Raw genomic sequence first — 14,186 nt, 5'->3', positions numbered from 1 at the left:
ACCTCTGTTGAAGGCCTGTGTCTAGTCTATAACTCTTTTGAATTTCTTGGCTGCTCACAAGCCCGGTTGTTGCAAAAATGTGACTGATCTGAGGTGAGCTTACTCTAACCATAGTTGTGTTGAAAAACAAATGCAGAAAAATATAAAAGTAAAATTTAAAGTATAGCATAGTTATATGCAGTCATTTATAGTATAACCAAAATGTTTTATTTAAGAATACAGGGATAGATCAGAACCTTGGTAAAGTGCCATTCTAAAAAAAAAATCAATCCAGGCTCACAGAAGGTTGCTGTTGCCACCTGTGTGGCAACCAACAGCAGGTCTGATCCCCAGGCATGGGATATGGGGGTTGTATATAGTGACAAATGTAGATCACTGTACATTGTTGTCAGCAGCTGAAGAGACACACCTTCCTTTTTTTATTTTTTAAAGCATTTGTAAAAAAACACAAATAAAAACTCACATTTGTCTCCCTATAGAAAACAATACTTATATTTTAGGTATACATTAAAACCAATACAAAGAGCAGCAATGTGCTAAAATAACTATACTTTGCTCTCAACATTGTTTAAGAGCTACAAGGTCCAAAAGTATAAATTGGGCTTTGAATTGCACTTCCCCTCCACCAGAGGGCAGCTGTGTTTATTATTTGGTGATAATGCAGTGAATGGATGTCATTGTAATACATTGCCACACATAGGCGGTGACCTCACCCCTATTGAAAGGTTTTGATTGGTGAGACCACAGAGAAAAGGCACAAACTGAAGTGTGTTAGAAGCACCTTTACTTGTTGCAGCAGGAAGCCAGAAAACAGGGGAATATACCGAGGAACTGGCTTTTGACAAACAATTTAAGTAAATATGGCTTCTTACACGCTCCCAGCTAACAAAAACTCAGGTACAACCAACGGAAAAGAATAAGGAGAACAAAGAATCCACATGGCAACATAATGACACAGGTTGAAAAAGACACACATTCATTAAGTTCAACCAACTGATAAAGAAGCTGAAAACTTTGAAAAGTTGGTCCAAATGCACCTATAAAGTGAGATCTATTTGTTCTGGCAGGTAAAGAAACCCCTTTATGATCCCCATAACTCATGTCCAAAAGTATCAGGATCCACACACACATGTGCAACGATGTACAGTTTGCAATCAGAAAATGACTCTTCCAAAATTTGGCCTTCATGTGAATTTAGACACTCCTGTCCTAGGACAAAAAAAAGTAATTTATGTATAATCCATAGTGCTGGAAACCCATTTTCATGAGTTGTCTATAACTAGTGCCTGAGCTGGACTTTTCCTTACTATAACTCTTACTATAAAATGCTTTTCTTAGCACAGATTGGTTCATTTTTTCCTCCATTTCCACCAACAGAGCTTAGCGTTTTTCCACATAAGACTCAGTAAGCCTGTGATGGTGGGCAAAACATACAAGTTAAGAGTTTCATAATCATAATGGTATCTCACAGTATTTAATTATATAATTTTTGGCCTTAAAACATCAGCTGAAACTGCACATCTTGCACCTTTTGTGCATTGGACTTCCCCTGCCTTGTACAGCTGACCCCATCCTGAGTATGATTGTTGGAGCTAATGCCCCCGTGCTCCATTTTTACAGCCAAGTTTGTGAGCCGCAGGCAGTTGTGCATAATCCAAGGCACCCATCCTAATGACCCTTGCAGCCATCTGACACATAAACCTGTGAGGGTCAGCAGATGTATCTCCATTAGTGCCAGATGTGAGGCCTGCTTTCTATCACTGCTAGCATATCCCGGTATCTGACACACAGGGACAAGTGCTGATATAGCAGTCTGTCTGCCTGATTGTACTATGACTATGCTGAAACATATGTCCCCAATATTGTACATACATCGTGCCCTGTACATAGACATGTGCTGCACTCGCTCCCATATGTCCTGTTCTAAAGACACATGTCTAACACACATACAATGCTCTGTATATACACCTAGTAGATAGCACATACACATTTAGAAATGCTGCACCACATTGCACTGTATCCCTGGGATCCCTATGTAATCCGTACACCGAGGCCCATTTATACATGAAATTTAGTCTACACTACAAAGAATCGATGGCATAATACTGGTCGCTGTGATTTGCATTTTTCTGTGTGATGGTAAAGGAAATCTATATCTTGTGACGTAAGCAGCCATTGCTGACTTCTTCTGAAAATGCTTGTTTCCTGGCTGGTACAATAAACCAATTGTTTGACATCTGCTTGTGCCAGGTCAGTGGATCAGAAGATACTAAAACCAGAGACACAAGTTAATGGCTCAATTTCACATGTGAATCTCTTCAATATTGAATTACTGTATTTTTTGCAGTATAAGACGCACTTTTTCTTCCCCAAAACTGGGGGGGAAAAGTTAGTGCGTCCTATACGACAAAGGTGTGATAAAATAACTAAAATAATATACTCACCCGATCCTAATATACTCACCCGATACCCGATCCTGCGTGCGTCTCTGGCTGCAGCAGCGTCTGTCTCCTCTTCTCTCTGGCAGCAGCATGTGTCTTCTCCTGTCTGTAAAGCAGAGCGAAAGAAGCCGGCACAGCGCCACCTGCTGTTCCCTGTCCTAACTGCCGTACAGTGGAAAAAAAGCACAGAGTGATCAGAAGGGGAATTTGAATGACACAGAGTGATCAGAAAGGGAATTTGAAAGGCATAGAGTGATCAGAAAGGGAATTTGAATGGCACATGAGTGATCAGAAGGGGAATACCGGTATGAATGGCACATGAGTGATCAGAAGGGGAATAATCTTTCAGAATCTTTTTTTTCTAGATTTTCCTCCTTTAAAATTGGGTGCGTCTTATATTCCGGAGCGTCTTATAGGACGAAAAATACGGTATCATTTGCATGTATTTATAAAGCAGTGAAAAAACAGCTCTATATGTTTTCAATGGCAGTAATTGAATCTGCAGCAAAGAATGCATGGTGAATGTCAGATTCACTGCTTTATAAATAGACTCCATTTGGAATCTCAGAGAATAGCTATAACAACTTTTCCTATAAACCAGTGATACTGTTCACCTGGGGTGAATATCTACACCTGATCATTAAACAGAACTTGTCTCTATGCAAGTTTCTCCCACCAGTTTAGATGGGTGAATGTGCCAGGATTCAGTTTGAAGTTTGCCAAACCAGATGTTTGAATCGAACCCCAAAAAACTTTTAAAGGAAATGCAGAACTAAACCCGCAATACTCATCTGTCCCTGTTCCCTTGCAGGGTGCTGCCACATTCTCTATTGCTGTCTTTCTGTAGATGATCTTCGGCCATCTTGATTGGCTGGGCCAGATGAAGAGACACATGCGCGGGGGTTCATTTATTCCCAGCATGGGTAAATCTGTATTGCTGAGTTTCCTGCAACCAATGCTGAAGCTGTGCATACACAGCTCATTTTTTTTGCCAATTACCCAAAGAAACATTTACTTGAGGGAAAATAGCCTATACCCTAAGGAGAAAAGGGTTAGGACATCTATACAATTTCTATTGCAGTCTAGGTCCTTGTTGGGGACTTATTTCCAGGGCCAAAAACTACACAAGCTTTGGACAAAAACTTCCCCAAAAGAGATGCAGACGCCATTAAAAAGCTGAAATATTTTGGCAATGTATTTCTATCTTACAGCTTAGGTCTCAATTAACCTTTTTGTTACCTGTTTGTAATATTGCAGAAAAGACCCTCCTGTCCCTGTCCCTCCTGCAATGAAGGAATTCCTGCTTGCAATTTTTTTATTTTCAAGTTTACTTTTTAATACCCAAAACAATAAAGTTCAAAAAAAGCCAAAATTTACCAAAGATCATTTTTAAAACAATCATGTTGATTAGAATAAGAATAAGGTATTAGTTTTTGCTAGTAAATTCTCAGATTCAACCACATTGTGTAGCTGGATTTGCCTGTAATGATCTATCCATCCTCACAGACGTCTTACAGACTGAGGTCCTACAAGTCCCATTTTCTCATGAAAACACGAGGAGGTTGAGTTACTAAAAAAAGTTTAGGATGTTCACTTAGCAAAATGAATTGTCACATTGCAATGAATAACTCACTCAGCTTAAAATGTGACTTTAGCTTTCCAATAATGTGCAAGCAAACATCACTGTTCTTTTTCCATGAATTTCGTGAATTTGTACTATATTCAATAAGTTAGGAAAATGATTCTTTGCTAAAAAAAAAGGCACAGATGGGTTCGACTGTAACGCAGGGGTGTTGGGAAATGTAGCTGGCATCTATTGTTCTTCTTACTGAGGGTTTTCACATGGTCACATGACTGATTAATCTGCCCATCAGCACCTTGGGGCTTGCTAAAAGTAGCGTTGCTATTAGGATTTGGGCTGACTATTAAAACGACCCAAACAGCCAACACTCAATTTGATTGTGTCACAACTTAACATCAGCAGTGTTAACTCTTAAGCTGCATACACACTTCCAATTTTTGTCGTTGGAAAGGATCTTTCACGATCCTTTCCAACGACAAGGGAGTGCACGATGCATGAACAGTGCTGTACATACAGCACCGTTCATGCTCTATGGAGAGGGGAGGGGGAGAGCGACGGAGCGGCACCCTGCTGCGGACTCTCCCCTTCCCTTTCATTAGGATCGGCTGTCGCCCATCGTCCGTGGATCCGGCAGGTCGGTCGTCCGGGCGATGGACGACACCGACTGTACACACGGCAGATTTTCGCCCGATAATTGGCCGATGCCGATTATCGGGCGATAAAAATCTGACGTGTGTACGTAGCTTTACTTTGGTTAGCTGTTAATTGTACACAAACAATGGCTATGAGCAGTAAACAGTGCAAACAGTTGCTGAGCAAAAAATGTAAAACCCCCTCTTTGCACAGGGTTATAGGGCCCGGAAGGATGGATGAAACCTTGATGAGTCTTCTTAATAGGATTCTTCATATTTCAGACTTGTTTTACAAAATTCCCCTTTTTTCCCATTATATTCACTCCCAAATTTATCTGGGAACTTTCTTACACAATCACTGCACAGATTACTTCACTCTGAGCTACACTGAGTGAGATATGTTTGCCACTCCTTACTTTGTTTTAATGTTAGATTCATGGCTGGTATAAAGTGCAAGCACATAGAGATGCACATTCCTGTGGCTGCTTTAGGTGCCCACTTTCACTTGTAAGAATACACAATCAGATGGGTAAATATTGCAGAACGGGACACACAAAGTCCCTTGTACAAAAACCCCTTCTACCTGACTATGTTGCTTTGAGGAAGGGACCATGTGTGGCTCTGAAACACTTTTCAACATGTTGTGACAGTACTTTACAATAAAGCAGGAATCCAGTACTGTTGAGTGCTGGTGACCCTGTCTTGTTTTTTCTAGAGCACAGGTGAATAACACAATTTTAGTTCCACTTTAAAAATTGATTTTTATGAGGGATTCAGGGATTCAACACTTCCTGATGATGTAAAAAATACACCTATACATTTCTACTGTGCCAAGAGGCAATATCTAAAGCTAGCAAAGTACTTTCTTGTATTAAAAGAGGAATAGACTGCAGAGATGGAGACATTATCCTGCACCTGTACAAAGCAATGGTCAGACCACATCTGGAATATGCAGTCCAGTTTTGCGCACCAGTTCACAAAAAGGACATTGTGGAATTGGAGAGAGTGCAGAGAAGGGTAACTAAACTAATAAAAGGAATGGAGGAGCTCAGCTATGAGGAGAGATTAGCTGAACTGAATCTATTCTCCCTTGAGAAGAGACATATAAGGGGGGATATGATCACTTTGTATAAATGTTCCATATAGAGATCTCTCATCCTCATTATTTACTTTGAAATCATTACAAAGAACAGAAGGGCGCTCTTTGTGTCTGGAGGAAAAGAAGTTTAAGCTCTGGATAAGGAAGGGATTCTTCACTGTAAGGTCTGTGAAAATGTGGAATCGGCTCCCTCAGGAAGTAGTTTCAGCAACTACTATAGATTGCTTTAGGAAAAAGCTGGATGATTTCTGGAAGCACAGGATGACACTTGGCATTAATGTTTTAAAGTGAAGATAACAGGAATCAGGAAGGATTTTTTCCCCCTATTGGAGCTAAGTGTACAAGGGTTTTTTTTTTGCTTTCCTCTGGATCAACTATGTCCATAGGGTTTTATATCTGGGATATGTTTATTTCCCTAGTCGTTGAACTTGATGGACTTATGTCTTTTTTCAACCTGACTTACTAAATTATTATATTAGCATGATTTGTTGGGCTTGAAACAGACTGCAAGAAAAATCCCAAACACAGACAGGGGCTTTCGCCATTTCTTTCTTTATCCATTTTTTTTTTTTTTTAAAAGTTAAAAAAAAAAAGTTAAACATTAAGGAGGTTGGGAGCTCTTTTTACTGGTTAGGTTCAATGTTAATCATTCAGGTGGAAAAATGTAAACAGTAGCTACAAACTAAGCAATTTGATGGCATTCAGACTGATTTTACTCACAACGGTGTCCAGTTTTCAGCCGACAAACAAATAACAATTAGGTGATTAATAATAAAACCTCAAGAATCAAAATGGTATTTATCAATATTTCCTATATTTTTAACATCATTGCTATCATTTAGTCACTTGAAACCTAGAAACATTTTTTAGGTAAAATAGAACTACAAGCTGTCTATAACAATCTATACAAATTCCAAATCCAGTTACTGTGTTATGCACTAACCTCATACTGCAATAAAATCTTACTTTTACCTTCCCCGATTGAAACATTTCCTATATTTTTTGTGCCTCACATGCTTTCCCTCCCAGACATTGCAGCCTACAGATTAAAAAAACAAAAAAACAGTGGTCCTGACAAGGTTTGCCAGATTCTGATTTACAGCCTGTAACTGGTCACCACAAATGTAAGATATTATTAGGTTTAATATAAATCTTTGGTGGTAGGTTGCACTAATTTGTTTAAAGAGGACCTAAACCCACAATACTCCTCTGTCCCTTTTTCCGCGATGGTACTGCCATTTTCTTCCTTCTCCTCTTTTTGTTATTCAAGACCACACATGTCAAACACAAGGCCCGGCCGTTTTATGTGGCCCACGGTGACTGTGCCGCATCCAAGCTAGGTAGAAGCAGGGCAGTCCACACAAGTGCCTGACCGCGCTGCAGGCAGGAAGACCCCAGTTGCTTCTCCCAAGACCCAGCACTAGGCCCGTCTGTGCAAGTCCCGATCCTGCTGCCAGTAGTATGCTGCTGCTGCTTCAGGTATGGAATCTCAGTGGCACGCTACATTAGCAATGTCTCCAGACTCCGAGAGACCGGCCTCCACCTCAGCACAGTCACACAGTCAGTGGCTTCATTCCCCTCACACAGACAGGCCAAGATAGGTCAGGTACACCGACCTCAGAAAAAGCTGCTAAGAACAAAAAAGCAATCACTCCCAAAATGTCCAACAAGAGAAAACTCCAGAAGGGAGACAATTTATTAAAAGATGGGAAAGTGAATATATGTTCATGCTTCACGAAGACAAGCGTGTTCTTATTTTCAAAACTTGATTATTGCATGAGGATGGTATGTGATATGGTGTCTCAGGGTAAGGAATGATCTATACTTCTACCAATACTATGTATCTTAATAAAAATTTGGCCTGCGACTTAGCCTGTGTTTTAGATTGTGGCCTCTTATGTGATTTGAGTTGGAAACCCCTGTTCTAGACAATGTTTGGCCATATTGATTAGCGAGGCTGGGATGACTTAACTCCAGCACAGGAATGCAGGAATTAATTCCCGGCATGTGCATTCCTTGCAACCAAAGCTGAAGCTCAGCTTTTTGCCAGATACCTTGAGAGATCGGGCATGTAGGAGGGATTATTGCAGAAGGAACATCACCTGGAAATTTGGTTCCACTTTTTTGTTTTTATAAACAAACGTTGACTGATTAGACTTAATGGACCTGACTAATTATTGTATGTAATATTAAAACAGGATGTTATTGTCTGAAATCGCATGTGGTCAACATATGGGATGCTTAACAACTTTTAGGGTTAGGGGTTCCCCTATGTTCTTGAAGGGTGAAAGTTCTAGAGAAGACAAGAGAAGTCTTACTGGACCAACGGTCCATTGATATCATTTTTTTGTGCACTTTCTCTAAGTAACTTCACTCTGCTTTGTTCTGCTGCGTCTTCATTATCCAATCCCAGGGTTCAGTGGGTTTTTGCCCTACAATGGAATCTGCAGATAAGTTCAGGTCTGGATGTGATAGAGGACCACAAAACTAGTTGTTTAGAATGTCAAATCCTTTACCATGTAACACAAGGTCTTCCTACTTCTCTTGTTGACTCTCATAACTTCTAAATGCAGTTAAGCCTTGTACACACGTGCAATTACAGTCGTTGGAAAGGATCTTTCACGATCCTTTCCAACAACAAAGGACTGCACGATGCATGAACAATGCTGTACATACAACAGCGTTCTGCTTTATGCAGAGGGGAGGGGGAGAACTACAGAGCGGCACTCCGCTGCATGCTCTGCCCCGTCCCTTGCATTAGGATCGCTCGTCGGTTATCGTCTGTGAATCCGCCAGGACGGTCGTTCCAATGGGTGCTGTACACACGCCAGATTCTCGTCCGGTATCGTCCCTGAGCTGATTATGGGGCGAGAACCATTGGACGTGTGTACGCTTTAGTGATGGTGTCGTGAAGGCAGAACTCCTAACCCGGCTACTAAGAAAAGTAACACTCACTAGTCCTTGGTCCTACAAGCTTGACCCTTCTACTTGCAGAATTATTATCCATCCACCAATGCTGCTCCTTTTCTGTCTGTTGGGTGTCCCCTGCCTCGTCAACCTCAATGCAGAAACAAAGGTTCTGATTTGTACAAGGATGTCAGAGGACTACCCAAACTCTAACTAGTAGTAGAGGAGTAGAGGAGAGAAGAGCTCAGAAATCTGTCAGTGAATTGTGAAAAAGGGTAAGCATTTATCTGCTTTATATCACCCCTGAAAAAAGCAGTGGCATATATAGATGTGTGGGTTTAAAGGTTGACCAAATCTTTTCCCATTATTTATGCTTTGTTCTGTACCGTGTGTGGGGGGCAGCCATCATAATGACAGGGTTTTCTTTCCTTATGACAAATCCTCCAGCAAGCAGAACAATGAGAAGCACAGAAGTGACATCACCAAATCTCAAAGGACTAAGTCACAGGCAGCAGTGCCTTAAATCTCGCACTACAGATGTTTAGCTGAAAAGAATGCAGGCAAATCACATACAAGTAGGCAACTCTTTCACGTAAATACAACTAGAGACTCCTTCTACATATTACAGCTAATCTTCACTTTTGAAGGTCAATTTCCCTTCATTTTTTCAACCCATTCATCTTCATTACTCCCTTTTTATTCAGAAACTGAGAAAATACTAGATAGTTCTGAGTATGGAGGAGCATGTGACTCTCCCCATGTACCAGGGATGGACCAGCCACTTATGGCCCACAAATGCCATTGCTTCTTTCTGCCAGCTGAGTGGATTGGCAGGGGAACCAAAGAAAGGTGAGTATGTGCAGCTTAGAAGGGCTAAATTGAAGCAAACCTATTGCATTTCCCTACATCGACAAAGTACAGGTTAATTTTAAAGCATCATTAGACACCAAGGCAGACATAGGGAGGTGCAAAGTGTGCCTTTGTAGGACAGCTCTGAACCCTAATTAGCCAACAGGGGTCCCAAGTCAATTCTGCACAGGGGCCCACTGTTGGCTACGTAAACAACTGATTAGATGGTAAATGTATATACCCAAATATATATTTAAATCACTTCCTAAAACTCCCTGCACAGCTAGGATGAGACTGGAAATGAGTGAGCCAGAACTCTGAGCCATTCAGGGCTCTATACCTTCCCACAGTGCTGTTGGTCTAACTGTCTGAGGAGAATGCATGGGAATTTATTATACTAATAAGCAGTCAGAAGGTGGGTCCTTGGCTAAGGTCAACAGCTGAACTGCATTTGTGAAAATTAGGGTAAAAGCCCAGACATTGCTGTCTGGCAGAAGGTGCCTGAATCACAAGACTGGCTGAACAAAATTTGAAAAAAAGGTTTTAATGTTTAAAATAAAAGCAGAAAACCTGTCAATATTCACCCCATCACTGAGTGACAAATTAGCAAAAAAAGTTTGAAAATGAAGGTGAGTTTTAGAAGCTGCTTTCTTATCCTAATGAGCATTTCAACCTATAAAGTCCATAACATTAAAAAATTTGCTCCACGCTCTATGTCTTTGCCGACTTAGCTAGGATATGCCAGTGGTGGTGAGAGAGCAAGAGAGTCAGACTGGCAATGTTGAAATATTTGATACAGGTTTACTAAACGACCTGATTGGTACCACTCCCAGGACCTGCCCGCCACCACAGACATAAAACCTGATCCAATCGTCTCATGTCTGTGGGCTGCTTAATTTCTGAAGCACTCTTACTCATGCACATAGTCATTGGCTCACTTACTCGTCTCACAATCTATTTTTTTCTTGTATCCTTACTGATCTGTTCCGTGCCTAATAAGCAATATACTCACGCTCTAGCTATTTTAACCCTTACAATACAATGTGCTTGTCCTCATCCCTTTTCCCGAACACCCCAGTGCCTTTGTTTATTCTCTCATCTTCCTGTCCTCTCTCACTTTTTATTAGCTGCCCCCTCCTTCTCTCTCTTCCCTTCCTCCTATTCACCTAAACCCTCCATCTTTTTTTTTATTCTCCGCCCCTTCGCAATAGTAGATTCCAGGTGCTGTGTCACCCCAGACACAATCTTTCCAACTACCTTTTCCCTTCACCCACTAGGACCTTTGTCCCTTTAATCTGCCCTATCACATGTTATATGACCACATTCCTCCGCCTCATGCTGCAGGGGGGAATTAAGGTTGCAGCAAAAGTGACTTAACTTTGCCCCCAACATCAACTCTCTTAACTGTTTCTCTGCTCTGCCCTTCCTCGTTCTGCTTCCTTCCAGCTCACCTTTCCTTGCAAAATCTTTTCTGTACAGTACACCTCTTCTAGTTACTTACGCGCTCAGTTTAGTTTTCACTCTGTGTTCAAAGAAAATACGCCAAACTTTGTTCCTCCTGCACTGTGGCTGTCTCCAGTTCCAGGTCCTTGCCTTCTTGTCTCACTTGTGACTCCTTCCCAACTTTGCACTTTCTAGTCTGATCTTTTTAACTCACCCCAAATCTGGCTCCTGGCACTAGCAACCCCCACCCCCCCCTTTAGTCCTCCCTGGCCTGTACCCACCCCTACTTTCACCGTGGCACACACAAAGATTACACAATGTTAAAACTACTGTAATTCTCCTATTAATAATTCAATCACGACTCCAGTTTTAGCCTGGCACCCTCTCCATCTCAGAATTAAAGGGAGAGAAAGAAGGACAACATGTGTTTGTGAGGACAGAGGAAAAGGGGAGAGAGAGAGTTCAAGGGGGATTGTTTAAACAAGGGAACGAGGGAAGGCGCGTCGAAAAGAAGAGGGGCAGTCTGAGAGACAGTTGGCAAAAGCAAAAGTATAGAAATAAAGAAATATCGACAGCCGGGGTGTAAAAGTAGTGGGTAAGGAGGAGAGCAAAAAAAAAAAAAAGAGGAAAAAAAAGAGAGAGGGCAGGGCAGAGAAACAGAGTTTGGAAGGGGTGGAGGAGCTGGGGTAAGGGGAGAAGGGGGGGGGGAGTGAAAACCCAGCCAAGTAGAAAAAAAAGTAAAATCTGTGCCAACATCGGAGCTGGCACCAAAGTGGCAAGCGAGTGGAAGAAAAATAAAACAAGTGGCGTTTATCGCACATTTAAAAAAAAAGACTGGAAAAGCAAAAACGGAGAAAAAGTTAGGGTACTTAGGGGGGAAAAGAGACATCACATGTGTGTCTCTTCTGCACTCTCTTGTACTCTCTCTCTCTTGCTCTCTCTCTCTCTGTCCCCCCCTTCCTGTAAAAGTGTATTGCAGGCTGACTGCAGCTGAGAAATCCTACAGGCTGGCTTGCATAGAAGATGGCAAGGTTCCAGTGTTTCAACGCTGACTTCCCTACATTTTGGACTGGGTGTTAGAGTAAAAGCAATTCAAGGAGAGCAGAAAGGATCAGGAGATGTAAGGTTTACCAGGCGCCTTTTTTTCCCACCATTTTTTTAACTCTCTATTTTTGTACTTAATAATCTATTTCTCTTTGCTGTCTCTCTTTCTCTTAGCAACATTCTTTCACCCTTTTTTTTCTTTTTCATTGTATCTTTTTTTTTCTCTCTTTCAACTTTTCTATTTGTTGTTGTGCAAGAATTCCTAAAATACGCCAAACTTTTCTCCTATTGGGAACTTAAAAGGTTACGTCTTTCTCTCTTTTTTGTTTTTCTCTCTGTTTGCCGTGTTGATAGAAGTTCCTCCCTCTGACTGGTATGTGCCATTTTAATATTAGCAGTCATTACAGCCTTTTCTGCTCTAAACATGTTGGTGACCTTGTTCTGGGGACATACATTGTAAAACAAATCTCATTCACTTTGGAGCGAAGATTTAGCAAAGTGCTTACAAAATTGTCCCGGCTGAGGTTCATCCTGGCAAATTTCTCCCCGATCCCAGGTAGGAGCAAATCTTATCTGGCCCTGGAAGCACGGGGGTCACACAACTGGGGGGGGGGGGCGCGATGGGCTTAGTTTTGAGGAGAGGCAAAAAAATGAATATCTGTCTTCTAAATTCTGTCCAAAGTGAACTTAATTGTTATATCTCTGTGTTTATCTACCTGTGTGCTTAGTATGTAAATCTGAATGTGTGCATATAGGTATACGCACATGCGTATAAATATCTATCTATATATAATTTTACGTGTATTATATTGTAAATGTATTAGCATATGCATACTATATATATATATACATACACACACATGTATATGCACGCAAATATACACACCACAGACAAACATACATGACATTTACCTTTTATTTTTAATTTAATAATATTGATACTTTACACATGACTTTTAGGTCCCCCTGGTTCCCTCGTATATAATGAAATTGGTCGAGGAAATATTTGGCCTTAGTAAAAGTCTATATGTTCCTGTACTGTTAATCTTGTATTTTCTGAACCCTTGCCTTTTGCACAGTATATGTTGCACTCTGTGCTAAACACATGTTCCGCTGGTTTGGTGCTGGTGCCATTCCTGAAAGGCATGTGCCCACATGTGCTGGAATGACACCAACTCTTGGACTTTTTTGGGGGGTGCAGGCCTATGCCTGTCTATTACTTCTCCACAGGGCTTCTGATGTTACAAGAATTTTAAATGTTTTGTATATTTATCCAACAGTGACATTTTTTTAATTAAATGAAACAGCTCTATACGAGAAGTTCTAGATGACGTACATACGTGTGTTAGAATTTCCCCTGTCCAGTTGGAGACATTTTTATGGCGTAGGCCCCCTGGATCTGATACTGTACCCTTCTACACAGACTCCAGGACAGAGGTAGTGACCAGTCACCAAGTAAGATACCCCCTTGGCTGGGTATTTATATTACTCTCTGATTGTGATTGTACATATAAGAAACAATGGCACTGCTGGACCATAACTCATGAGGATTCAAAATCTAAAAAAACAAAAAAAAAAAAAAACTGCACATGGTGCTAAAAATACTTTTTATTATGGCAGATTTACAAAAGCCTTCTATGAAAATTATCATCAATAAAGTGCACCTCTCCAGCAGCAACTTGTGCATAGCTGCACATACATTGAAGGGAACATAGCGTTTTGCCAGGAAGTAACATATGGCATGCAGGACTGTGCCCAGAAGGTCCCATTGTGAACCAATACCAGGGTGGATTTTTGCTTTAAAATATTTATGTCCGTTTATTTAGTCTACACAATAATATGAAAAAGATAAAATATGTATAACACAGACAATTATTTAACATTTACTAATTGAAATCCAAATATTATGTATTTAAAACTATGACTTTAATTTGCAATTTTTTAATAAGTTCTGTGTACAGATTACATTGTATGTGTATATGTAAAATAGCGTTTGGGGGAGATTTTGTACCATAAACTAATATTCAGTATTAAAGGGTCTATATTGGTGCACCAAGATCTCTCCAACTCACTTACAGAAAGATTTTTATGTATATACCATATCAAAGTTGTATAGGTGTTTTATCTATATGTGTTTATATAATTGTGGCACTATATATATATATATATATATATATATATATATATAC

General features: G+C 40.6%; 1 protein-coding gene and 1 long non-coding RNA gene across 7 annotated transcripts in view; one reads left to right on the top strand and one right to left on the bottom strand.

The window, feature by feature from the left end:
* The window catches only part of LOC140324931 (uncharacterized), a 57,019-nt gene extending 45,856 nt beyond the window's left edge, over positions 1-11,163 (bottom strand). For both annotated transcript variants that reach the window (XR_011919595.1, XR_011919594.1), the window contains exon 1: positions 11,012-11,163. This is a non-coding gene — a long non-coding RNA (uncharacterized lncRNA). The remainder of the gene's footprint in view (positions 1-11,011) is intronic.
* A 638-nt stretch (positions 11,164-11,801) lies between these two features.
* Positions 11,802-14,186, top strand: part of NFIX (nuclear factor I X) — a 126,408-nt gene continuing 124,023 nt past the window's right edge. The window contains exon 1 of one of the 5 annotated variants that reach the window (XM_072399542.1): positions 11,802-12,073. The gene's annotated coding sequence lies outside the window, so the exon portion shown is untranslated. Of the gene's footprint in view, positions 12,074-12,351; positions 12,371-12,406; positions 12,554-14,186 lie in introns of those variants that run through there. The other 4 variants (XM_072399548.1, XM_072399547.1, XM_072399544.1 and 1 more) reach the window with 4 other exon arrangements.

The sequence above is a fragment of the Pyxicephalus adspersus genome, chromosome 2, assembly GCF_032062135.1.
Source record: "Pyxicephalus adspersus chromosome 2, UCB_Pads_2.0, whole genome shotgun sequence".
Classification (NCBI taxonomy): domain Eukaryota; kingdom Metazoa; phylum Chordata; class Amphibia; order Anura; family Pyxicephalidae; genus Pyxicephalus; species Pyxicephalus adspersus.
The sequence above is the reverse complement of the archived record's forward strand: the minus strand, read 5'-3'. Positions and strand labels throughout refer to the sequence as shown.